The sequence below is a fragment of the Gopherus flavomarginatus genome, chromosome 6, assembly GCF_025201925.1.
Source record: "Gopherus flavomarginatus isolate rGopFla2 chromosome 6, rGopFla2.mat.asm, whole genome shotgun sequence".
In the NCBI taxonomy this organism is placed as follows: Eukaryota; Metazoa; Chordata; order Testudines; family Testudinidae; genus Gopherus; species Gopherus flavomarginatus.
This window is the reverse complement of record NC_066622.1, coordinates 99112925-99138381: the sequence shown is the minus strand read 5'-3', so window position 1 is coordinate 99138381 and position 25457 is coordinate 99112925. Positions and strand designations below refer to the sequence as shown.

At 44.3% G+C, this 25457-nt stretch overlaps 1 long non-coding RNA gene across 1 annotated transcript; it reads right to left on the bottom strand.

The window, feature by feature from the left end:
• Positions 1 to 155: 155 nt before the first annotated feature.
• Positions 156 to 25451, bottom strand: LOC127054088 (uncharacterized). Its single transcript, XR_007775161.1, has 4 exons — positions 23224 to 25451; positions 21840 to 22025; positions 19857 to 20095; positions 156 to 545 (listed from the first exon to the last, which is right to left on the bottom strand). It is a non-coding gene; the product is annotated as an uncharacterized LOC127054088 (long non-coding RNA).
• Between the last annotated feature and the right edge of the window lie 6 nt (positions 25452 to 25457).

Sequence of the window (25457 nt, the reverse complement as noted above, 5' to 3'; positions counted from 1 at the left end):
TGCAGCTGGTACAGGTGGGACAAAGCATGACCTAACAGGATCAGATAAGCACATGCTGTCCTATGAAAACTCGAAAGCTTGGCTGGAACCTGACTCAGACTGGTAGTGCCCAAAAGCCTTTGCTATATGGTACTCATTAATGGGGCCAGGTGAAATACATTGGTGGTGTCAGGTCCATTTATTAGGGATTGAGGGGGGAGGAGAAGAGGAGGGTTCAATGACAATAGGTGATCACATAGACTGCAGCTTTGTCTTGTCCAAAGTATTGATTAGAATTTTGTGTGCGTGTAAGCGAGATGTGTTGTGGGCTTCAGAAAACTCCTTCCAGTGTTCTACACTTTGCAAAGCTGGGAGCTGCTCAGACCAGTAAAACTGGCTATAAGGCTGCCCATTCAGCTTCTTGAAACCATGGTGTAATTGCAGCCACAATTTCCATTATCAGTACTAGAAAGCCTCCATCTTGCAGAAGATGTTGAAGCACTAGTGGCAACATCGCTCCAGTTCGCATCTTTCCCTGTTCGTGGGAGTATTCTGCCACCTTCACCCTGCCAGAAAAGGGAAACAAAGTCTGAAAAGTCAGTTTCTTTGTAAGATGTAGAACACTTCCCTTCTGCTCCAGGAGACAATGCACTTATTGAATGTGAACAATGCACGTATCAGTGTTTTTTGTCATTGCTCTCTCTGGAAAGCACCTAGTTTCTTTCTATTCAGTTTGTGTGCCCATCATGGGGTTGGGCTGAGGTATTTTTGGTCACTTTTGAATGTTCTGTTAGTCACTGGACAATTGAAGAAGCTCTGATGAGCTGGAAAAGCCAATGCTTTAAGTTTTAATACAGAAGAACCAGTTCCCCAAGAACATGTATTTAAAGGCAGGAAGAGTAGGTTAGTGGGGCATAGGAAGCAACTTGGTGAGGAGCATGGGGACACAGTGCAACTGAAGATGAAGACAGACCTGAAAATAACATTCCTTCAGTGAAAGAAAAGCCATCTCCCCACTCACAGACCAGCCACCTACCCCCTATTTTCAGTGCAGCCTCCATGATTGCAAACTGGGTGTCTGCTCTTGACTTAAGAAGGTTGGTTGGCTTTTTTTGATGGAGATACTTACAGTGAGCGCATGCGCGCGCGCACACACACACACAAAATAAGGGGCTTAATCCTATTCCCATGACGTCATTGTAAATTTTGCCAGGGACTTAACTGGAAGCTGGATTGGACCCAAGCTATGTTAATTTCAGTTTGATGGACTGGCCCCCAGCAATCAGATGTGTGGCCCTGTGTGCATATGGGTGTGTGCCTTGAAAGCCTGTGCATGTGTGTGCAGTGTAAACATGCCCTAGTGCAGCGAGAGGGTGTGGGTGTGTGGTAAAACAGCAGCAGCCAGCTTGGCTTACGTTGGGTATTCCAGATCTTGTGTGACATTATGTCTAAAAGGCTGAACCAGAAGCTCAGTTTGCTACTGCATATTCTTAAAAAAAAAAAAAAATTAAAAATCTAAAATCCCAGTAAACTCAAGTAACATGTTTGCAATGATCCCATATTAGAGAACACTGTTATGTAGTCAGCTGTGATGATAAATGCACCTTGCTGTGTGGAACGCTTTACATTCCCTTCCACCCAATCTCTCTCTAATAAATACACACAGACAGCTTATCCCCCTTTATTCAGCTATTTCTCCTGATCTTCTGAGGAAAGAATAATTGACCATGACCGACGAGGGGACACTGTAGTTGAATGTGCCACTCCCGAAGGGGATGACCTTCTCAGTCAGTGCGCTACTTGAAATGTTCTGTTTTCCTTAGAGTTTGTGTTTTGTATTGGATTTTTTTCCCCGTCAGCATCACCTCACAAGCCATAACACACACTTGACCTTTCATTCCGAAAAGCTCACTTTTACATCCCACCTGTTGTCATTGCTTTTTGGGGCTGTTCCAGTCTCTTTTGTTTGCGTCATGCCTGCTTGTCTCTGGTACTGGATTTGCTTCCAGTTGTGCATGTTTAATAACCTGTAAATATGTTTTTGAATCAAAGAAGCAATTTTCTAATCCTGATGCGCTCTAGCCATGTAGAGCCCCTCCTTCCCCTGAGATGGTGGGGCCTGCCTCTGAGTTTTGGACAGTTATTGAGGTACTGGTGTCCTTTAGTCTCAACCAGGCTCAAGGCTGCAGTGGTTGTGCTAGGATTCAGTTCAGCAGTGAAAAGCTCCACTGGAGGTGTTTGTTTGCCTCCGCTAACGAGGCCTATGTTGCTGCGGAGGTCAGTGCCTCCAAAATATAAACAAAGGAACAACACACACAAATCATTTGTAGCCCTTTGCTTTCCAGAGCTCTACCTCCCTGCTAATGTGTACACACGGTATTAATGCCCTCCCTGCTGTATTTACAACCAGGAAAAATTACAACCTGTGTGTTGGGATTCTTGGTTAATTGACACCACCACCATTCCCATAGGAATCAGCTGTGATATCATTTAGCAAGCAGCTTGACCATCACACCTGCCCACATGGTAAGCAGTTGTGCTAGCACAATGTGTCATTGGCAGGAGGGGAGTTAGCAGAGGAAATGTCTAGCTACACTTGTTAATGTTTTTTTTTTTCCTTGAGACTGAACTAAGCCATTGCAATATCCATGACTGGCCTTCTGACCCTGGGGCTAGTGCTCTTCACTGCTGTGCAGAAGACCTAGCTTCCATTCCTGGTTCTCAGCCCCAGAGATGGCAGGGGCTGAGAGCACTGGAAGAACCAGGCTCAGACTCTGAGCAGAAGAGGAAGGGCCTTGCATTGCACAGCAGCACATACCCTCCCCCTGGAGAAGTAGGAATGGGATAGCTGGACATGGAAAAGAGTCTTAGCCTTCTGGTCAAGGTAAATAGAACGAGAGGTGGGATCTGGGACAATGCAAAGTGGGCAGATGGAATCCTAAGGCACGTAGAGGGCACTGGCTCAGCTGTAGGCTTTTCAAGTGTGGCTGATCATTCTCTGTGTTTTCGCATTCAAGCTTCCTGTGGATCTTTCCATACACTTCTCTTTTACTATGGAACTGCCCTGTCTCTACAAAATGTAGCGCCACGGCTTTAAACCTTTTATCCATCTCTTTTGCTCTTCTCCTCCAAACTGGCATTTAGCTCACTGGCGATCGAGAGCTATGTATATTAAAACCAGTAATAGATAAGTATTTTGAAGGTGTTCAAAACATGTTCATTTTGTTTTTTAATTATATGCTTAATGAAAGAAACTGACTAACAAAGTTCAGAGAGGAACAACAGCGTCTAGCCTGAAATATATTAAAATGTCTTATGTGCAATAACTTTGAACTTAGAGTTAAGAATCGTGTTCAAGTGCTTGGATTTCAGTTTGTATATTTAAGTGCTGAAATTGTATCTCTCAGTAATTTTAGATGTTAATCCAAACCAAGTGTTAAAATGTATGTGTGCATTTGACGGGCACTAGCGCACCGAGCATTTCAATTCTTAGGGCCCCCTTTCCCAGCTGTTACACTCCTGTCCTGCTTCACAAGGCCGCCAGGGAAAGCTGTTTCACATTGTCTGTCTCTGCCTAGTACTTAACCTAAAGAAACAAGTACACACATCAAGAAATGAAATATGTTATTTTTTAAAAAATAAATAAATTTATAAACACTCTTTCCCCTCTCACCCCAGTGCTGTCATCTCTGTTTTAAAAGACTTGGGCTGGAGTGTGAATTCAAAATGGCAACTGACAGCCAGCAGGGGAGACTCAAGTCATCCATCTGCTCCAGAGGTAGCGTGCTGAGCTGCGAGGTGGGGGGAGGAGGGAGGGAAGGGAAGTGTCTTAAGTTGTGCCTGTTGCCAGACCGCTCTTGCAAGAGTTGAGACAATGCCTCTCAGCCAGAAAGGGGCTGGCCAGAGTGCAAAGTCCTGAAAGCAGATGCTACAGAATTAGGGCCAATCCTGTAGAGTTACAAAACAGAAGGGGAAGGACCCTTCAGGTTAAAAAATGGCTACATTAGAGCGCTCTCTCTCATCAGCATCTTACCCCAATTTGGAGTCACCTTACCAGTTGTTAGCCAAGGCTGGTGGAGATGAGTGGTATTGCAGGCAGGCTTCAACATTAAAAGCGTTGGCCTAGGGCTGCTCAGTATATAGACAGAGTGCATGCTTGTTACTAATTGTGAGCGTCCCAGGTAGAGAGCTACTGTAGCAAAACTTTTAAGGCATTTCAGAGTTACAGGAAAGAGGTGACAACTCTTCGCTGGTCTGGACTGCACTCCACTCCTGAATGTGACAGCAGGTTATTTCACTATGGGGAATTCCACCTTCCTCTGAAGCATGAGGTGCTGGCCATTGTCAAAAATCGGATACGTGGCTAGATGGACTACTGCTCTGATCTGGTAGAGCAATTCTCCTGTGCCCAAGTAATCAAAATGGGAGGCATTTGCAGCAATCAGGCCTCACTCCATGTTGAGTATGGGGCATATTCCTGTAAATGTCTTTAAATAAGTGAGTATCTCTTCTTTCCTCTATCTGCAACCATGTGTAGTCAAGGTGTTGCCGGTTCTGAGCGGAAAAGCTTGTTTCTCTTCTCCTAGCCTTGCTCCCAGTAAGTGTCGGAAAGGCAAGTCAGGGCTTTTTTACACAGACACATTGAAGCTTATTTGGGGAAATTCCCTTTAAAGTGCAGCTGAACAAATGCACCTGGCTTAGCACGATGCAACGCTACCTATGGCAGCAGACATCAGCCAGCATGAAATCAAATCCCACCTCTCCATCCTTCCTTTTTTTCAGAAATCTCACACTCAGAAAGTGTTGTGGCACTCACCCGAGAGGAACAGTTCTGCTTTCTCAGGCTATTCCAATGCCAAAAGGATCTCTAGCTACAAAAATACTGTAGCTTTTGCACCCATAGGGCAAACTCTCCTAAAAAGTACAGTATAATTAGCCACACTAATATAACGTGGTGTCATACTGCCAGCACTTGCATGATGCCACATGAGAGCAGCCAGGCTTGTGGTGATCGGTGCATGATGTGCTAGTGAGAATGCGGCCATGTCCTGCCAGCTTGCAGCTGCATACAGACTAGTAAATATGCTTCCTAGAAAATAGAAAACCAGCAGCAAGATAGGAAAGTCAGCTAGTAACTGCTTCTCTGTCCCTGGAGCACTGACAGCCTGTCAGATTCTACTGTGTCTATCCAGCTGACATGAATCCAAGCCCTGTGGTGCTGCTAGACAGCCTCATGCCAAACCAGCCAAGAGAAAGCCAGAGAAGCTAGACATAGCTCTTCTCAGTAACAACTGAGATTCAGGTCCTATTGCCCAGTCCCTGTTACTGACTTAGCAGCTGATTTACTGGAACTTTTCTGGCTAGTTTCCTATAGCTACTGAAAACACAACACAAAAAAATCAAATATTGTCAGCTGGGCTGGCAGTCCCTGGCACTGAGGCATTTGTCGTGAGCAGATGGATGGTGATTTGAGATCAGACTTGTGCATTTTCCATCAGAGCTGTTGCTACTGGGTAGTAACATTCAAATCCACTGCTTCCACTCCTATTTAAATCAATGGCACAAGACACGGTGACCTATAGGGTGGAGGAGTATGTACTTCGTGCATTAGCGTTTTTGCACTGGAGACCCAGGAGAAAATCCTACGTTTGGGCACCAGCGAAAAAAAAAAATCCAGTTTTGATTTGCATCCTACTCTTCATTTCTACCCTTCATAAAACCACAAGACAATTGGCAGCTTCTGCTCAGGAGCAATCCAAGCAGGAACAGCAGAAGTAGGGCATTGCAGGGCATGACAGAAATGCATTGCCACAGGTGGGGAAAAAGTCTCAACAATCAGTGAAATTGAAAAGGCTGAAAATTCAAAACTTACAAAAGGAAATTTTTCCACCTGTATGTAATTAGACTGTGACACTGAGACTAAGCATTTCGCAAAATTCAAAAAAGGAAGTGGCTGCTTAGATGGATAACAAGAACGTCCAGTTAGACTGATGCTAACAAAAGAGTTTTGGAAGCAATATAAAAACCTCATGCTTCAGGGCTGAAGACAATATTAGATGTTAGGATGAGACTTTCCTGTAGGGCAGATAGTCCACATCTGCCTATTGTGGGGTTTCTTACACCTCCCTCTGCAACATCTGGTACTAGCTGCCATTAGAAACAGGATGCTGGACTATGTGGACCTTAGGTCTGAGCCAGTCTAGCAATTCCTATACAGTATAAGCTTGCACAACACCTACCTGAGCTGATACTATCAGCCTTTGATTTCATGAGGGATTTTGCTGTAGGATGGTTAGATGCTTCTCACAGGAGGCCATTCAAATATCAAATAAAATAATAACAAAGCAGAAAACAGGAACTCAAAATTAAACCTGCTCTGACAAGCACAGGCTATTTACAGTCTCTCTCTGCTCTGAATCTAATTCCATCTCCTGCCTCCTGCTGCATGAGGCTATGACATCTGCAATACGACTCATGAAAATAAGAAAGAGCAACACAAAGCAAAGTTGGCAGCACAGTGAATCCCATCAAGTACATAAATCAGGGAAGGTGCAAGGAGGAGGGATACAGGATTTTATAGTAACGAGGGAAAGTCTGTGTCAGATCCTTGGGGTGAGAGGAGCAGGAAATGCTCTGACAGGCTGGAAGGGCAGAAGACAGCTCTGTGGCAATGCAGTGCAAACTTAACACTGCTCACAGCCCCATAGAGCATGCTACTGTTCATTTTTCTGAGTGGCATGGCATGATTTCAATGCAGTCACTGCAGAGTGCTCAGAGTGGTAGGTTCAGCTCTTGTTTCCCTGGCAACTCATTCTTATTTCAATGCAGTGGTCAAATACTAAGCAGAGCTTCCCATTCCTGAAGTGAACTAATCAGTCCTTCTAGCTCTGCCCCTAGGCAGCAACAACAGTAATTGATGCGCTATATACTTTGCTTACATGGGTGGGTCTCACTTATTAGCACTTAGTCTGTGCTGGACCTTTATATATTCAAATGCTGGATATTTATTCTCATGCTCCCAGCCTCACAAAACACTATAAAGAATGTCAGATTCACGCTACTAAACTCATAACCAAGTTACGGGTGATCATGGCCTAGTTGCCTAACCACATGGCATCTCCAGGGCCCAATCAGTTCAAAAAAGGGAATAATACTGTTTGAGGGGGTTTCATGTAAAATGCTGGAAATGAAAAGTGGTGCAGACATGCTAACTACTATAAACTTGTATTATTATTACTACCCATTTATTTAAAGGGGCACTGTGGAGAGATTATATGGTTTATCTTCAAACTTTGAAGTGGCTTAAGCAAACCCCTGCAAAGGCACTCACTGCAGAATAAGTGTGGCTACATGGAGACCTAGTAAGGAATAGCTATTTCACAATAACTATTCTGGATTATTTCCCCATATAGACAAGCCCTAAGACTTCTAAACTTTTAGAAACAAAAATGCTCATCTGATTTTTAAGAGAAGACTCACTAATGGACTGGTGGCTCAAGGCTAAGTGAAAGCCAAACTTAGGCCTTGAACATCTTGACTGTTTCTTTAAAAAGAGAAAACAAGATTCCCAAATGTGATGCCAAGATACATTGTGCTGCTATGCAGGGACTGTGAGAAAAGGATAAACCTCTTTATTGCCAAACTCCTAGCAGAGAGCAGCATAAGCTCCTCTCTTCCAACCCCATCCCTAGAAACCACTGCTTTTGTAAGCCTTTCCAGTGCACCTACTAGTTGTTCCTTCACCTGCACCACTATCTTGTGTAGCACAAACATCCAATTTAGACTACGGCGATTCTCAGGAGTGCTAAGTGCCTGTAGGTCCAGCTGAGCTCCATGGATGCTGGGACTTAGGTATTGTAACCCTGAGCAGTGAAAGTGTTTGGAACAAGGGGACTGGACCCAGGGTATCCCCTGTCCCCCGAGGGTGCCCTAACCGCTGGGTATAGAGTCATTCTCACAGTCTCTCGCTCTGGCCCAATGACTATTTAAATATTTCACCACAGTGGAAGAGTCACTTGAGCCAGAGACAAAGGGAGAATGACTCTGTAGAGCTGTGGTTAGAGCACCCATGCAGGAGACCCTGCCTCCAGTCCCCTTGCTCCAATTACACTCTCACTATTGACTCACAGTGGAGCAGCTTCAACAGGAGAGAACTTCACATCAAAATATCCCATTTGCTCAGCTGTTCGAGCACTCTTCTGAGAGGTGGGAATTTAACCTGGGTCATCCCAGATGAGTCTGACTCTTAGTGTAATGGTTAGATCAAAGTGCTGAATACCAGCACCTCCTCAGGTTGGTGTTTGAATGGGACTGATCTGGTAGGTGGCCTCTGAGTACTCGTACCACATCAGACCCTGCATGCACTTGGCAGAATATCTATCTTCCTCCAACTTGTGAATCGTTCTGCGGCTTATGCAGGAGAGAGGCATCCACCCATTAAGCAGCAGGCAGCAGTGTGCATGCCCGGGGCTGGAACATAGGTACCGGGGACCTTTTACCTGAAAATTTAAGTGCCAACTGAGTTTAAATACCTACAAGGTTCAGCAGGAGTTTTGCAGGTTGCAGAGGAGCCAAAACTCAGATTGAGGTGCCTAAGTATGGGGTTTAGACACCTACGTACCTTTAACGGCTCTGGGCCTAGAGTAAATAAGCACAGGAACCTTGTTCATCCAGGAATTTGTGAAGCACTGTGTGTTCTTATGCTGCTCTCTGCACAGAAACATGGGAGCATCTCTATGGGTGGAGATGGTTGGTGCATGGCCTCATTGCCTCTCTGATCTCCAGTCTACCCAAAATGACAGCTAACATCAGCTGCTTCTCTTTGCCTCCTTCACTAATGTCCTCTCCTCTTCAGCCTCATATTTACTGCCTTGATTCTCCACTACCTCACCCCATGTGCAGTCCTACCCTTCACCAGAGTGGGAACACTACTAGGCTGACTGTATATTTTATGCCCACTTTGCACAGGTGAAAACAATCACACACAATGCAAGGCAATGGAGCGGAAGGCTTTATTGCATCAGGTTTAAAGCTCCCACCTGTCTTCTCATCAGTCATTGTCTTCACCTGCTCATACACCCTATGCCCTCATCTCCTGCGTGCTTCCTTCCACTCCAGCATTATGCCTTTACTTCCTCACTTCCTCCGAACCACAGCTCCGTCTTCTCATCCTTCCAGTAGCTCCTTAAAACCCATTTGGCTCATGGTCGATTAGGATTGTAACTGCTCCATTTTGTGTGTCTGCTCACATCTGCCCCCACAATTGTATTTTGGAACAAGGACCACAGCTACCTGTGTGTCTGTAAAGTGCCATGTCCAACTAGAACACTGAGTAATAAATAACAACCAGTTTTGTGTGCACCAAAGTGTGTTTATGGGAGCATGTATGTGATACAAGGGTGTGTGTTTGTGCACTTCCGTATGCACTAATGTGACCAAAAGTGAACAAGCAAATCTATGTTTGTGCAGACTTATGTTTATATAAGTGGCACATGCTTATTAATAAATTCAGTGGCTCTGATACTTAATCTGTTCCTGAAGTTATTCTAGTCCTCCTCCTGGCTTCACCAATGACTGTAGGGGAAATCACTTGTGATGCAATAAAGAACAGATTCTGGTTTCAGGTGGGGAATAAACAGCAGGAGCAGATGGATTCAAGAAACAAAGAGCCCATTTTCATGCAAATATTCTTAGCAATTAAAAACTAAGGAAAGAGACGAAAAGAGAACGATGTCATTGTCTCCAAACAAAACGGTGTTCAAAGTTCTGCATGAAGTGCCGATGGTTTTTTGCCAGGAGAGAAGCTACTCATCTTCTTTGGAGAACAAGGACGTGCAAAATAATTAACAGAGGAAATGCTACCTGGCAGCAGGGATAGCTTCTTCTGTAATTACGGCAATTTCCCAAACCTGTGTTGTGTTGAATTAGACATATTTAACTAAGTGTTTCTCCCTCAGCAGAGTTCATGTCATGTCTGCCGGAGTGCAGCTTCCTTTGCCCCTGAAGAGTCAGCCCTGAGAGGAACTAATGAACTGTTTGCATCTCTTTTGTTGCTGAAAATGCAAGGAGGAAGCTAATGTGGGTTTGTAAAAAATTGCCTTTTCTCTCTCTCTCTCAGTAGTATACCAGCTCACTTGAGCCTGGTCAGATGCCCTCTTCCGCTTCAGTTGTGCCCTCAAGACCAATCCCACATCCTTTTTATCTACAGGGAAGCACTATGGTAGACAGAGCACAGGAGACCTGAGTTCTGGCTCTGCCCTGGCCTTGCTGTGAGAACTCGGGCAAACCCCCTCATCCCTTTATATGTGAGTCTGTTAGAACAGGGCTTTACACAACACTGGCATCTACAGCTGAAAAGCCTTTTATGAAGGGCTGGGAAGGGCTACTATTAACATAGGGGCACTTGAGAGAGCAGAAGAATCTTGCATAAGCAAAGCACTATTGGCCCGACTTGGAGAGAGGATGGCTTTGGTGTACACAGTATATGGCACTATTAGTTGTAACTAAATGACACTATGATATATACAGCTTAAAATAGATCTGGAAAACATTGCAGAAAGGGACATAGGAGTATCCATGAACCTGTTCTCTGTGCTACAATAAAAGTACCAGGCTGTCAGGAGAGCAGCTCTGGTGTGTCAGTTACAGCACCTACAAGTCTGGGCTGAAAGTACATCTAATACATGGGTGTGGAATTTGATCCCTATTTTAAAGATGTCTCTTTGGAGGGATGGCTATATTCTAGCCCCACCCCTCCAAACTAGAGACTACCAGTACAAGAATAGGTGTAGTGACCTGCTCAGAGCTAGCCTCTCACACTGCACAAGAGTAGGGAGGTGTCTGGTCCCAGGAGGCTGGCAGAGCAAAATTATAAGGTCTCTAGGGGAAGGGTATGTGATACTATAGTAGCTTGATCAGAGCACAGCCACGAGAGCAGACAAGGAACAGAAAAAGGCAACACTATTGTTTAATTCATCTCTCTCACTTATTGGAGTGGCTTTAGTTACAATTCTCTTACCAGTGCAGCATCCAGCCACCTGCATGCTGGCAAAGCCATCACGCAGCTTCTCCAGTAGGCTGACAGCTGCTGCTCCTTTCTTGTAGCCCTTGCCCTCACTGCTCGGAAGGACTGCACCAAGACTGATCCAATAGAGGAATTCCTGCACTAAGATCCTTGGGAAAAATATGGCTACTACAGTTGAGGGCAGCTGCACCTTTGTTTCCCTCAGTGGGCCAGCAAGAGCACCACTCAGGCTTCCACCTTCACAGCCGCTCCCTTCTCACTGGGGTATTTCCAGGCTGTGCAGTTCCCTGCCTTCACCTTGTTATTCCCAGCAGAGACAGGCTCCCCAAGCACACCTGCTTGCTTTCTCTTCAGAGACGATGAACAGGTACAGTTACAAGATACCATGTGGCACTTTCCATGCAAGCCTACTATATTCTTAAAGTAAAAGCACTACAGAGAAAAAACACTCTAAATACAATAGAAGAACCTACATGCATGAGAGTTCACCCCAAACCCTACCTGGATTCTGGCAGAAACACTCCCTCAAATCGTCACCCAAAGGGATTCTTTGTACACCTCTACCTTGATATAATGCGGTCCGATATAACGCAAACTCGGATATAGTGCAGTAAAGCAGCGCTCCGGGGGACGGGACTGCTTTACCACGTTATATCTGAATTAGTGATACCGCAAGCGATTCCTCTGTGCCTGCCCATTACTTGCTGCAGCCCTCCCCAGGGCCTCCCCAGCCCAGCTCACCCCCACTCCCCCTCCTCCCACTAGCGCTCTGCTTCTCCTCCCTCCCGGGCTTGCTGAGCCAATCAGCTGTTTGGCACAGCAAGCCTGGGAGGGAGGAGGTGGAAGCAGAGCAGCGGTGAGCTGGGGCAGGAAGTGGTTCCTCTCCCTACACCGATATAATGCAGTGTCACCTATAATAGATTTTTTGGCTCCTGAGGACTGCATTATATCAGGGTACAGGTGTAGTTACAAGTTCATCACAGCTTCAGCTCAGAACAAGCAACCAGTCTTATGGGGCTTCAATAGGCCTAATCCTGCCAACTCTTCCCAAAGAATTGGAGCCTGCTGTGGCTTACTGATCCCGTCTGTTTGCTGGATCAGGAAGAAGGCCCTGAGGCAGTTTTAAAAAAATCCTTTCTTTGTCTGATGGTCCCTGGGAAATCTAGTATGAACTAGTCTATCTGACAGGTTTCAGAGTGGTAGCCACGTTAGTATGTATCAGCAAAATTAATTAAGAGACGATGTGGCACCTTAGAGACTAACAAATTTATTTGGGCATAAGCTTTCATAGGCTAAAACCCACTTCATCAGATTCATGGAGTGAAAAATACCATAAGAAGAATATATATATTATAGTCTTTGTGAGCCTCTCCAAGGGGTGGCTTCAAAGGGCTGGTAACAGAGAAAGTACAGCAGCATTCCCCTCCTTCTGGAGAAGACAAAATTCCAGAACATATACACGAGTTCATGGTGAATACAATGGCCCTCCAAAGGTATTAAACCTAATTCAACAGGGTATAACTTTAATTAAGTTCATCCAGGATTTTGCAGGAAATGGTCATTCTCCCTGTCTCTGTACCCACGTAAGTCCTGTGCTCCCAGCCAGGACTTGATGATCAGATGCGTGGCCACCAACATGGCAATTCACTTTCAAGAGGCAGTGCCTACACCATGTCATTCAAAATTCTGCATATGGACGGGGTGATGTGTGACGTGTATGCATCAGAGAGGAGAGATGGTGTGTGCATTTCATCCCGCACCAAACCCCAGCCTAGCAAGGGTGTGGGGTTTTTTGGCACCTACTGAAGGTTAGAGTAGTCCAAAGGCTGTCATTCATCAGTGATTCTAGGACCTGGTCTACACTGTGGGTGGGTGTTGATGTAAGATACGCAACTTCAGCTATGGGAATAGCATAGCTGAGGTCGATGTATCTTATTTTGACTTACCCCCCCCCATCCTCATGGCGCGGGACTGACGGCCACGGCTCCCCCATCGACTCCACTTCCGCCACTCGCCCTGGTGGAGTTCCGGAGTCGATGGGAGTGTGTTTGATCAATAAATCAATCCCCGATAGATCGATCACTATCCGGCAGGGAGTCTGGACATACCCTAGCTCTGCACCTGCCAGGGAGATTCCTTACACCACAGCTGCTTTGCAACCAGTTGGTGCCAGCTGAGCTGCAGTAAAATTGATGCAATCCAGTCATGATGTCCCTGCAGGTGGGTAATGTGCTGCCCTCTAGTGACTAACGTCAGGACTGCTCCTTAGCATATGGACCTTATTCCTCTTAGCCCTCGTCCAGACTAACCCGCGGCATCGGCGGGTTAAAATCGATTGCTCGGGGATCGATATATCGCGTCTAGTCTGGACGCGGTGTATCGATCCCTGAGCGCGCTTACATCGATTCCGGAACTCCATCAATCCGAACGGAGTTCCGGAATCGACGCGGAGAGCCGCGGACATCGATGCCGCGCCGTCCAGACTGGTGAGTACCTCGATTTTAGAAATTCGACTTCAGCTACGTTATTCACGTAGCTGAAGTTGCGTATCTAAAATCGATTTTAATTCCTAGTCTGGACGTGGCCTTAGTAACACTTGTGTAAATCACATGTAGCTGCTGTGCAGGCAGCACAGAGACTGGTGCAAAGCTAACATGGGAGAAGGTCAAGGCTGTCCCATCTGCCCTACAGAGGATAAGCCTTCACCATAGTTCAGCTAAACAAGTAGTTTTCCTGTACCTGGAGCAGATAAACATTTATGGACTCTATAGCCACTGCCAAACATGTAGCACCCCACTGACAATCAAAGATTGTACAAAAGGGGCAGAGCCAGGTGAATGCTGGGAGAGATTTTCCAGAGCTCTCGATCAGGGCTGAGTTTACCCAGCCATTTAGGTACCATTTTTGGCTCCAGCCAGCAAGTGAATGGGAATGCTAGGGACACAGCTTGTGCCTTACAGCCAGAAGAAACAGCATGAACAGAGCTACATGAACCAGAAAGCTTGAAACACTACAGTGCCACAACCCAGCTGTTCCTCCCTGCACCTCAGTGTGTGGATCTGAGGTATTCTGATGTGTCTGGTGGCTTCAGAAAGGTCACACTGGAAATGTTATTGGATAGAAGTGATAGGATACGGGACCTCTTTTCAGCCTGGAGAGGGAGTGCTGTTGGAAGTGAGTAGCAGGGGATCTGGAATGATTCACAAAATCCAGAGCTCCTGTACCTGCATAAAGATGGACACTGGAAAGTACAAATTCAAAAAAGTATGAGAAAAAAGTCAAGTCTACAGGAACAGGACAGTGATGGTGTTAGTATCTAGGATTAAAAGAGAAAGTAACAAATGATGCTGAAAAGGATGCACCTCCACTTATTGAAAGGAAACCTAGTTAAAAAATAAATTTAGGCTTCTATTTAGATTTCCCTTCTCTGAATTAAAGGCAGCAAATGGTATTGGTGACTAAGTATGCACACCCGTAAGCATGAAAAACCAAATTACCCTTCCTTCTTAGGGAAGGGAGAGATGGGGCTAGAGAAGACTTTCTTTTTAAAGAGAGTATCTCTTGTAGAGAGGAACACAAGCAACTTAAACTACAAGACCTTAAAACTACATTGTGATTGGAAACAACTCAGTGCCTAACTATAAATTTTAGGAATTGTGCAGTACTAAGGAAAAACTTTGCACTATTGAAATAAGCAAGAGAAGCTGTATTTAATTCAAGGTTGTGGGTAGCAGAGGGAACCAGGGTGAAGAACAGAAGGTTTAAAGATTGCTTGGTAAATATAAGAAAGTGATTAGAACGGAATTTTATTTTATAGCTTCAGAGGGGAAAAAAACCTTTAAAAATTTTTTTGGATTTCAAGGATATGAGTCTTCACTGTTCAGTTCTGTTTTTCTCAGTAATAGCCAAAGCCCAACATTCTCCCTCCCTCTCCCCCACCCCCTTAAAAAAAAAAAAAGACACAACAACAACAAACCACACACACTCAAATAGCCCCCTGGAGTCCCCTGCCTCCCCACCAATCCTTCTGCCTGAAGGGGACTGGGCAGAACTCCTCTGGAACCCAGAAGTGCCAGAGTTGCTCAATCCAAAACCAAGCATCTGCCATTCCAGGCCTCTGCTCCCATAGGCTCAAGGAATACAAATTAAATCCAGTACAAAGAAGCAATAGGAACCCAGTTCCCACTCGCCTGAGGCATGCAGTGGCCCACAATTAACACAAATGACTAGATACTAAAATCAGGGTAATAGTACATTCAAATGTAAGGCTTTTGATACTGTTCGCATGTCCTTCTCATAAACAAACTAGGGAAATACAACCTAGATAGAGCTACTATAAGGAGGGTGCATAAAAGGTTGAAAGTAGTTATCAGTGGTTCACAGTCAAGCTGAAAGGGCATATTGAGTGGGGTTCCACAGGGATCAGTTCTAGGTCCAGCTCTATTCAATATCTTTATCAATTATTTACATAACGGCATAGAGAGTACACTTATAAAGTTTGTGGACGATACCAAACTGTGAGGGGTTGCAAGTGCTTTGGAGGATAGGATTAAAATTCAAAGTGATCTGGAGAAACTGGAGAAATGGTCAGAAGAACAGATGATGAAATTCAAGAAGGACAAATGCAAAATACTCCACTTAAGAAGGAACAAATCAATCAGTTGCAAATATACAAAATGGGAAATGACTGTCTAGGAAGGAGTACTGCAGAAAGAGATCTGAGGGTCATAGTGGAGCACAAGCTAAATGTGTGAACAGTAACACTGTTGCGCAAAAAAAAAAAGCAAACATTCTGGGATGTATTATCAGGAGTGCTGTAAGCAAGACACGAGAAGTAATTCTGCCACTCTACTTTGCGCTGATTAGGCCTCAACTGGAGTATTGCCTCCAATTCTGGGCACCACATTTCAGGAAAGAGGTGGACAAATGGGAGAAAGTCCAGAGGACAGCAACAAAAAGGATTAAAGGTCTAGAAAACCTATTAGGGAATACTGAAAAAATTGGGTTTGTTTAGTCTGGAGAAGAGAAAACGGAGGGAGGACATAAGTTTTCAAAGTAAATAAAGGGTTGTTACAAGGGAGGGACAAAAATTGTTCTCTAACCTCTGAGGACAGCACAAGAAGCAGTGGGCTTAAATTGCAGCAGGGGCAGTTTATGCTGGACATTAGGAAAAATTTCCTAGCTGTCGGGATAGTTAAACACTGGAATAAATTAGCCAGGGAGGTTGCGGAATCTCCATCATTGGAGATTTTTAAGAGCAGGTTAGACAAACACGTGTCAGGGATTGTCTTAGTCCTGCCTTGGGTGTAGGGGACTGAACTAGAAGACCTCTTGACATCCCTTCCAGTCCTATGATTCTATTAACTACATGATTTGTCCAAGCAATTATTTCAGGCATACGGGTTACACAAACCGTACAGTAACCGTATAACTGTCCCAGCCAAGAACCACTTTACAACCAGAGATTGCTGAATGAATGCAAGTTAATGCTCATTAAATCAAAAGAACATTGCAAGCGATGTCCAGATTTTATTTTGAGGCATGCAAAGCTCTCTCCAGCATTGTGGTTGGAGAGCATCTACCCTTTTCTGCTTGTGAAAGATTTAAAGGACTGCCTAGGGCTAGGCCACCTATGCTGCCCTGGAACATTCCCTTTTCCTCTAGGAACATTTGTTGTTTAAACAAACTAATTCCTCTTCTGCATGACAGAGGAAGAATGAGCTGAAGTCAGAGATATTTATTGCTCAAGTGACAAAAACGAGATAATTTCTGAACTGCCAAAAAAAAGCAGCTGTACACTAAGGTCTTCATTTCTTAAGGGCTATCAAGGCCCAAGTGAATATTTCTCAAGGTGACTCCAGGAGGCTGAGAGATAAATGGGCTGCACATGAACTTGCAGCTGGAGTAAATTGGCTGCTTTTGTGGCTAGGTCCTATGGCATCACAGCAATAGATTTGGTATTGCTTTTACACCCACTTATCTACATCCCCACAAGCAGATAATTCAGATTGGAGTGGAGTGGAGTGGAGTGTCAGCAATGAGTGATATCACAGGAAGCTGTGCCTTTTCTTTTAGGCAGATGAGCTACCATACACAATCTGGGAGAGGAGAGGATCCTACAACAAGAATATACAGCTTCCTGCTGCCTCATTACTGCCTTAGGCCAACTTGTGCTACCAAAGTTAGAGTTGCAGAGACATAATCAACTGCGAAGCGCACACCACTGTGTAGTACGTGAAGTGAGTAGGAACAGCTGGCATGACCCAGCTTTATTTCATAAGTTAACAAGCAGCTGTCTGCAAACAACAACCTGCTACCTGCCTAGTGGAGGAATTGGGGGGAGAGAAATCAGATGAAGTCGAGATACTATCCAATGACGGCAACAACTCTCAACTGGAAAAGGTTTTGCCGCAATCATAAGCCAAATAACTGAACTCTGCTAATACACTTCAGACACAGCAATGACAAGAGACAATGGTTCTGCAGTGCAGACTTTCCAGCCTTCATATCAGACACTTCAGTGTATTCCCTCCTTCCCTCCCATGCGTGTGCACACTGCTTTAATTAGAAGCATAAACCCTGGACCCAAACAGTCATGAACTTTGTAACTAGATCCAAACTAAGAACCTCAGGCCCATCTCCAGTCTCAAAGTCTTCAATAGTTTTACTCCAGTGCCTTTGAATAGAGCAGGGGTAGGCAACCTATGGTACGGGTGCCGAAGGCGGCACACGAGCTGATTTTCAGTGGCAGTCACACTGCCTGGGTCCTGGTAACCAGTCCGGGAGGCTCTGCATTTTAATTTAATTTTAAATGAAGTTTCTTAACCATTCTGAAACCTTATTTACTTTACATATAACAATAGTTGAGTTATATATTATAGACTTACATTTTAACCTTTTTAGAAGATCTTTCTGTATCACTGGCACATGAAACCTTAAATTAGTGAATACATGAAGACTCGGTACACTACTTCTGAAAGGTTGCCAACCCCTGGAATAGAGGGTTGGTCATAAGAGCATGCTTCGCTGCTTCACTTCATCAGGCCATCCGGAGGCTCTCTCCTCTAAGTCATCATATTTGATTAATTTGCTCAGTTTCTAATAGATCACTAGTGGCCAAGTTCACAATCTTTTGTATTTAATCAGGAAATAGGGTCCTGCTGTCATGCACATATCAGACAGTTGTATCAGTGCAACCCCAAGCAGGATTTCTAATACGAGAAGGGGCACCCTTCCCCAACAAACAAACAAAAAAAGACACATGAATAGTAATGGCATCAGGATAAACTGCTAAATCTTGTCTCCACTGCAGGTGCTGGAGTATGAGTGGCACCCAGTGGACATAGGAGGCATTTAATCTCTGGGTAAGATTATTTAGCTCTTAGAAATAAAAGCTTGGATAGCAAAAATGAGCCTCCAAACTGGAGTTTGGCACTACAAGTTTCCAAATGTGTTTGAAGACATGTTTAGTTCAGGCTTTTTTGTGTATTACATAATAGGACAAACTTGATCAAACATCATGAAGTCCCTCCCTATTAGTAAAACTGTGTTCTATAATACGCACTCTCCTTCTGGATGCTTCCATAGGGAAGAATCAGTGCTGTATCTGGAGGAGTCTTTTGCCAGTAGCTGGCCCAACCAGATTCAAAGCCCCAGATGCAGACACTCCCAAAATCTGTAGCTTTGGGACCACCTTGGGGTACAACAATACTCGTTAACATTAGTTTCCGTAATAGGAAGTAATGGCATGAATACTTCCACAGACTGAAAATTCTTGTCCAAACATAATCTTTACCAACAGTTTATTTTAAGTAGCAAAAGAGAAAAGGAAGATGGTAAAAATGTGTAAGGTAAATGCATTCACATTTAGCCCTGATGTTTGCCTTTTCTTCAGGGCAACAGTCTTTTGATTTCCCTTCCAGTACTCCATAGTCTGCAGTTAAAACCAGACTTGAATAGACAAAGAAAACATCTCTACCCCCAAATAACTCACTGCCAAAACACTGAAGGACCTGAACAATAAGCGATGGTGTAGGATTAGCTAATCCGTAGGATGCCAATGGGCCTCTAATACACCCAGGGGCTTTGAACTACAAATTCTCTCACCAACAGCTATGCTTTAATCTCCTTTCCTGAAGGAGACATTAAAGATGAAAGTCTAATCAGATGATCCTCTGCCACTGTAGTATTATTCCCATCTGTTTTAGTGCTACACCCATATAGGACTTTAGACGTCTCACACAATACAATCCCACAGCTTCTATTTGTTATGTGGGGGGGGGGGAACAAAAAACAAAAAAAAAACCAACCCTTGACTCCTGGTTATGTTCCTTGCACCACCAGCATCCTGAGAGATTCACTTCCCTCCTGCCGACACTAAGTACTTCCAGAAAGTCACACCACCTTTTCACTAAGATGTATGGCCAGGCAATCACTATTCTTGCCTCCTCAGCACCTCCAAACAATGAAGACTAGCTAGTCAGTGTGTGCAGCTGAAGGGAATTGCATTCCTGGGGACAGCACTTCCAGGAATGATAGAGAGGAACATGCCATCATCCAGGTCTGCAGCCTGGTCAGGGACCCATGGAATCATTACAGTTCATTTCTACAGTTCTACTCTGATTGGCTCTGCCCAGTACAACAGCTGCTCATCATCTTTTGCTTTCACTCAGTTCAGCCAGAACCAATGTTAACATCATTGATTTCAGGAAAGCTGGTCAGCCCCAGAGACACCATATCTTCAGGTAAACCGTGGACAATTTGTGGCAAATTCAACATAGCTACAGATTATACAACATTGAACTGTGTGAAGTCCCCTTCCCCCTAGAACATCCTGCTCACAGGAGAGCTCTACCTTTCTTTGAGATGGCCAGCCTCATAGCTTGCTGTGTGGTACCTCTGTGGTCTTTCTTTGGAGCCGCCACACTAGTCTGATTCTGTCATTGGCCCTGTTCAGCTCCTGGAAACCATGCAGGTCTCCAGTACGGCTGTACTGCAAGACTGCTGGCTGTAGAACTGTGATAGGAACACTGTAGTTCAGGTGAGGGTATGTAGCTCCTATGCTGTTGTCCTTTGTGTTGCTAGCAACAATCCCTGTATGTGGGGAAGAATAAAAAGGAGAGAGTTTGTGAACTCTCTGGTAGCTTAAGAAGTTAAGCACTAAAAATATGCCTCCATACAACGGATAGATTGCAGAACCTAGACAGAAGCAGAACACGTCCTTTGCTACTTTGTATCAAGCACAGACAACCTTATTCCCCAAATCTGGGCCATCAGTGCAAAGAAAGAAAGGCCACAGTAACATTTCAAACTCCAAAATGCAAAGAAGGATAAATAATAATGCTTAGCATTTAAATAGCTATTTACATCTGCACCATCTGAAAGAACTTTGCAAAGGTGGGTAAGAATTTTAACTTCATTTTTTCAGATATTTAAGTTCCTTAGCATAAATACTACACATTTTAATTAACAGCAGAACTGGGGACAGAGCCCAGTTCTTATAAGTCCGAGTGTAGTGTTCTCATAAGAAGCTTGCCATTCCGAAGAGGACATAACTGAGGGAAAATAGTGTTATGTTTTCTAGCTTCCAAAAGGGAATTACTAACACAAAAAGGATACAAGTACTGAACCATGCCCTTGACCTAATACACACTTTCTACTGATAAAACAGTCATACTAAAGAATCAGGTATCCCACAGCAGTAACGATTTGCTATTGAGTTTTGTGGTTATAGCAGTATACAGGGAAGGATCTCCTAGCTCCTTCTCATTGCACAGAACATGCCGCCAGCAATTCAGACAGCCCTGCAAGACCCTTTCTGAAGGGCTCCACACTGATTAAAATTGATATATTTAAAAAAACCCTGATTTCCCCCCCCCCACGACACCCTTGTGGGGAGACTGGCAATTTTAGGCCCCGTTCCAGCAAAGCACTTCAGTACTTGATGTAAGTAGTCCTACGCAACAGAAGTATTCAAATGCTTTAGTTAAGCACGTGCTTTGCTAGATTGCAACCTCAGGATGTGGCAGATGAGAGGAATGGTTATGTAGTCCAGCTTAGTGCAGGCAGGATCCATGCAGTTCTTTCAGCACAACTCTACTAGCATTCCCCAGTCCTGGCTTGGAACTTCAGTAGCTATTCCAGCCTTGGACAGTCCCCTGCCCCCACCTACTCTGAAAATGCAGTGAAAATGCCCTATGCAAACTCTTTCATTAAAGGCTACCAAGTGTATTGAACTGTATAATTTGAGATATGCACAAAGAGATAACAAGAGACCCCCAAAAATCTTTTTCCTGGTTACCAGACCCAGGATTTCAACAGAGTGTATTAACTTGCTTAGGCCCTTGATAAGAAAGGTTTCAGCTAGTCACAATGAAAGGGGATTATCAAGTTCAAGTGACAAAGTATTCATCTAGTGGGTAAAACAAGACTGGGAATCAGGAGCCCCAGATTCTATTCCTACCTCTGGTGAGTGTCTGTGTGACTTGCATGACAATCTGTATGTCAGTCTTCCCATTGGAAAGAAGGAAATAATCTCACACTAAATATGCACTGTGAGGGTTAATTTGTGACACATTCTGAAATCCTAAAATGAAAAGCATTACAGAAGCTTTGAGTATCATCCCCTCATCCTACCTTTTCTATGATGGTGGCCATTTAACAATGGGTATAATCTTTGTTAAAGAAAAAAGCTCTCTCCTGAACAGGGAGGTCAGGGGAACAGAGAAAGCACCTAACAGCACCCAGCCATGATGATTCATTACATGACTGGCCATTCCCCTCATTTGGGGTGGGGTGAGGGGAAGGGAGACGAACTGAGATGAAGCATATTATTTACCAAGGAGCTTTCCGCTGTTTGTAGAGAAAAGGGCCCCCCCACTTGAGCCACCATGAATCGCACAGGTTGTCTGAAGCATCACTGGCTTCTCATCCACCGTGATCACAGCTGACAAGATTCCTGATGTCACTGATGGGCCGCAGCACTGGCCGAACACACCAAAGCCAACAACACTCACTTCTTCTCCTGCATGGAGGAGACAAACAGCAGCAAGAATCAGGTGATGGGAGGGGAGGTAAATAAAAGGGTGAATTCATGTAGTAAATAAGCAGCAGGAGTGGATGAGCTCTTAGACAAGCGTTACATGTAATGGAAGAAGTCAGGAAAAAGAGAATGCAGAATATGATCTGGAAGTAGAATGTCTGTTGTCTAATGAGGTGTTAGCCATACTTGAATAGTCACTGGTGAAAATTTTCTGAGAGCACAAATGGCAATTAGGTGCTTAACTGCCATCTGTACCTTTGAAGAACTCCTCTACCAGCCACAGTAAGGATATCTGTAGTTCTTATTTTCTGTCCCGTTTTGTAACTGTCCTAGATCCCATTTTATTATTCTTCTGTTCATGTTTGTTTTCAGAGTTTATTCCAGATTGCTGCATTAACATTATACTATCGATTGCTTTCAGTAGTATACAGCACATCACCATGCTGTGGGCAAGACACGAAAGTTTTCACTGTCCTGCAGATGTAGAACTGATCCCTACACTAAACTATAAGAATGCGCTCTCCACAACTTCTATTGTTTACTGTCCTTCAGCCAGTTTTCAGGTCACGTGACAGCATACATATCCAAGCTAAAAGTGGATGCAAACATTTGATATGGTATCTTACCAAATCTTTAGTGAAGATCAAGTATGTCACATCTGTGCTCTCTTCCTCTGCTTTGCACTTTACAGGGATGAACCCAGTAACATAATGACTGCATGTGAGGATGCAGCACGGTATGCTTAGTGATAGCACTCACAGTTTTGGACACCGGAAAGTGTTTTACTTGGAGGGAATGCTAGCCAGGCCACTAACTTTAAAACATAACCCCAGTCTTTTGATCTGTCACTTGACCAGCCAAATAAGAAGGGACATTTGTTAAATGTCTTACCCTGCAAGATGGCAAGCACCACCTCTTCCTATCATTGAATGAAGGTGTCAAGTGCAGCACTTCCCTTAGTACTGTAGTACAAGTCTTGGCCTTGGGTGCAACTGCAAGTCTTGGTCACGCAAACCCCTGTTCTAAAGGTAAGCATAACCAGACAATCAAACACACAGCTCTTTGAGCTTTCCACTTCTCCAGCTGAGGATTCAGGCCCTTGGAGTTTGAGTTAACAGTCAGACATCCAATCCAAGACCAGTGAAGCTACAAGCAGGACAGTAAATAGAAGAATAGTTACCTGCACCAAACTTGGTAGCTAGAACAGGTTCTGCAAAACACAGTAAGCTTTCTTCTAGTTCTACCACTGCTATGTCATAGGGAGAATCATCATTTGTAGTAAACACCACTTTCCCTTTAAGGACACAGCCCCTAGGAGCAAATACAAACAGAGTTTTTCAGTATAAGTCTGAAAATGATAGTTTTGGAAAGGAATACAGACTCCAAATCTAGTAAGATGTTGTACATCAGGTTCAGGCCTCCAAATTAACTGACTTCATCCATTTTGTGGCAAAGTTCATTCGCAAGGAAGCAGGATTTAACTCTTCAACACTTATCGGTGTCACACAATCCCAAGAAATCCTCATACACCAATATGGTATAGGTAAAACAAAGCTGGTCCAAGCAGATTAAATGCCCCCCGTATGACACATCCCATCACCTCAGCAATTGATGTGGTCCCCTATTTGTCCCAGAACCACATCCTGCAGGGTCTGACTGTCTCCTGCCCAGTGCCCTCAGTTCTGAGCTGAGCTCCAAATTCTTTTACTGCTACTGCCTCAGCTCCCCTTTAGAAGTGCTGAGGCAGCCCCCAGTATCCCTTGCACTGGTTATCAGGTGGGACACAATTGCATTAGGCTGCACTGAAAATAGTAAAGTTCTTTTGAAGGCAACAGGGAAGGGATCGTTTTAAACCATCTGACAAAGTGTCCTTAGATCCAGCACCTTGGAATGTCACCTACCTGAGACTGCACCCCAGATGCACGAAGAAACATTTAGAACAGGAAGCAGGAGAAGGAATGCATCACTCAACAGGATAAGACATAAAATTTACCTTAGAGTTACACTAGCAGAGAGTCTGCCTTCTTGGATTAGAAAAATAAGACAAAAAAGGGATCTTAAGAATGCCATCTACAATAGGTCTGACCATGAGATAGCGATCTGATCAGAGTATAGAAACTCTTCAGAGTGAACCTTTGATCTTGGACTGACTTCCAGACACCTGTTAATAGTCCAAGCAGCGATCACTATTACTGACATATGACTACAACAGGAGCTTGATTCAGGAGAGTTACTTTTGTACAGACATGCTAAATAACTTCACCTTCTCTACCACAGGGGGCTTGCAGAAATTCTCGTCGTTTTGAGGATTGCAGCCTCATTCTTCCCTACATCTGAGTTTGACTCCCCTCCAACCTTCCAGTTGCACCTCTAGGCAACTTCCCCTACTGGCCATCTATGCTACTCCCAAGTTGGGTGCTGGAGGTACTAGAGAGGGACAGGAGATGCTTAGAGCCCTGCAAATCTGTGGATAATCATGAACATGGTCCACGGATCAGATGCGGATACAAATTTTGTATCTGCGCAAGGTTGTAGAGATGCTCACTCTTTCAGCAGCACTCTGCCTGGGGGCCATGAATAAGGTATTAGCCAGGAAGTCTTCAATTTTGAACCTTCCCACTGCTGCAGTCCCAAAGTGCACTTCTTAACTTCCTCTTAATCCAAAATGCTTTTAGTTAAAAACCTTTGGCAACAAGTTGTTTACAGAATACTGAAATTTCCCCAGGTTAATACATGGCTTGTTTGGTTAGTTCATAGCATACTGTGCAAGTTGTGTCTTGCACGCTTCTCTGAAATTTGTGATTTGCAATGCTTGCTACACAGTGTAATTGTTTTACATGTAAAGCCAAGTGGATTTTTGAATATAGTATCTCTTCACACATCAGGCTAAAATATGTGATCAGGTGAGAACCATGCTGATAAATACCAGGGACAGACTGACAGTAATTTTAATTCACAGAACATATTTGACCTCTGGAAAACTTATAAAAAGGATACAGAGAATAGCGACATAAGTGTTTGATACCTTATCAAATGCAGAGGTTGCCAAGCTAATTTGCAGCAGCCTCATCAGCAAAGTGCAGAGGCCTCAGACAACCATCACATCTGGTCAAAGGGCAGTCATGAGTGATAGTGTCTGTCTTTGGCACATCCGAATGTGGGATCCTCTCATTGGCCCCAGGTTTGGAGGCTGTCTGCACACTGACCCTAGCCCATACTGTATAGGTTCAGAAAGGGCCACGAATGGCATGGCAAATCAATGTTGGGTATACGCGTGGTTGGGTCAGTTAGTGTTTGATATGGAACACACTGGCCATTTCACACTTATTATCCAGAACTGCCAGGTTGCTCAAATATTTGGATGGCAGTGTTTGTTAGGAGATGCAGAAGAGTTTTATTAGAAACTTCAAAGCA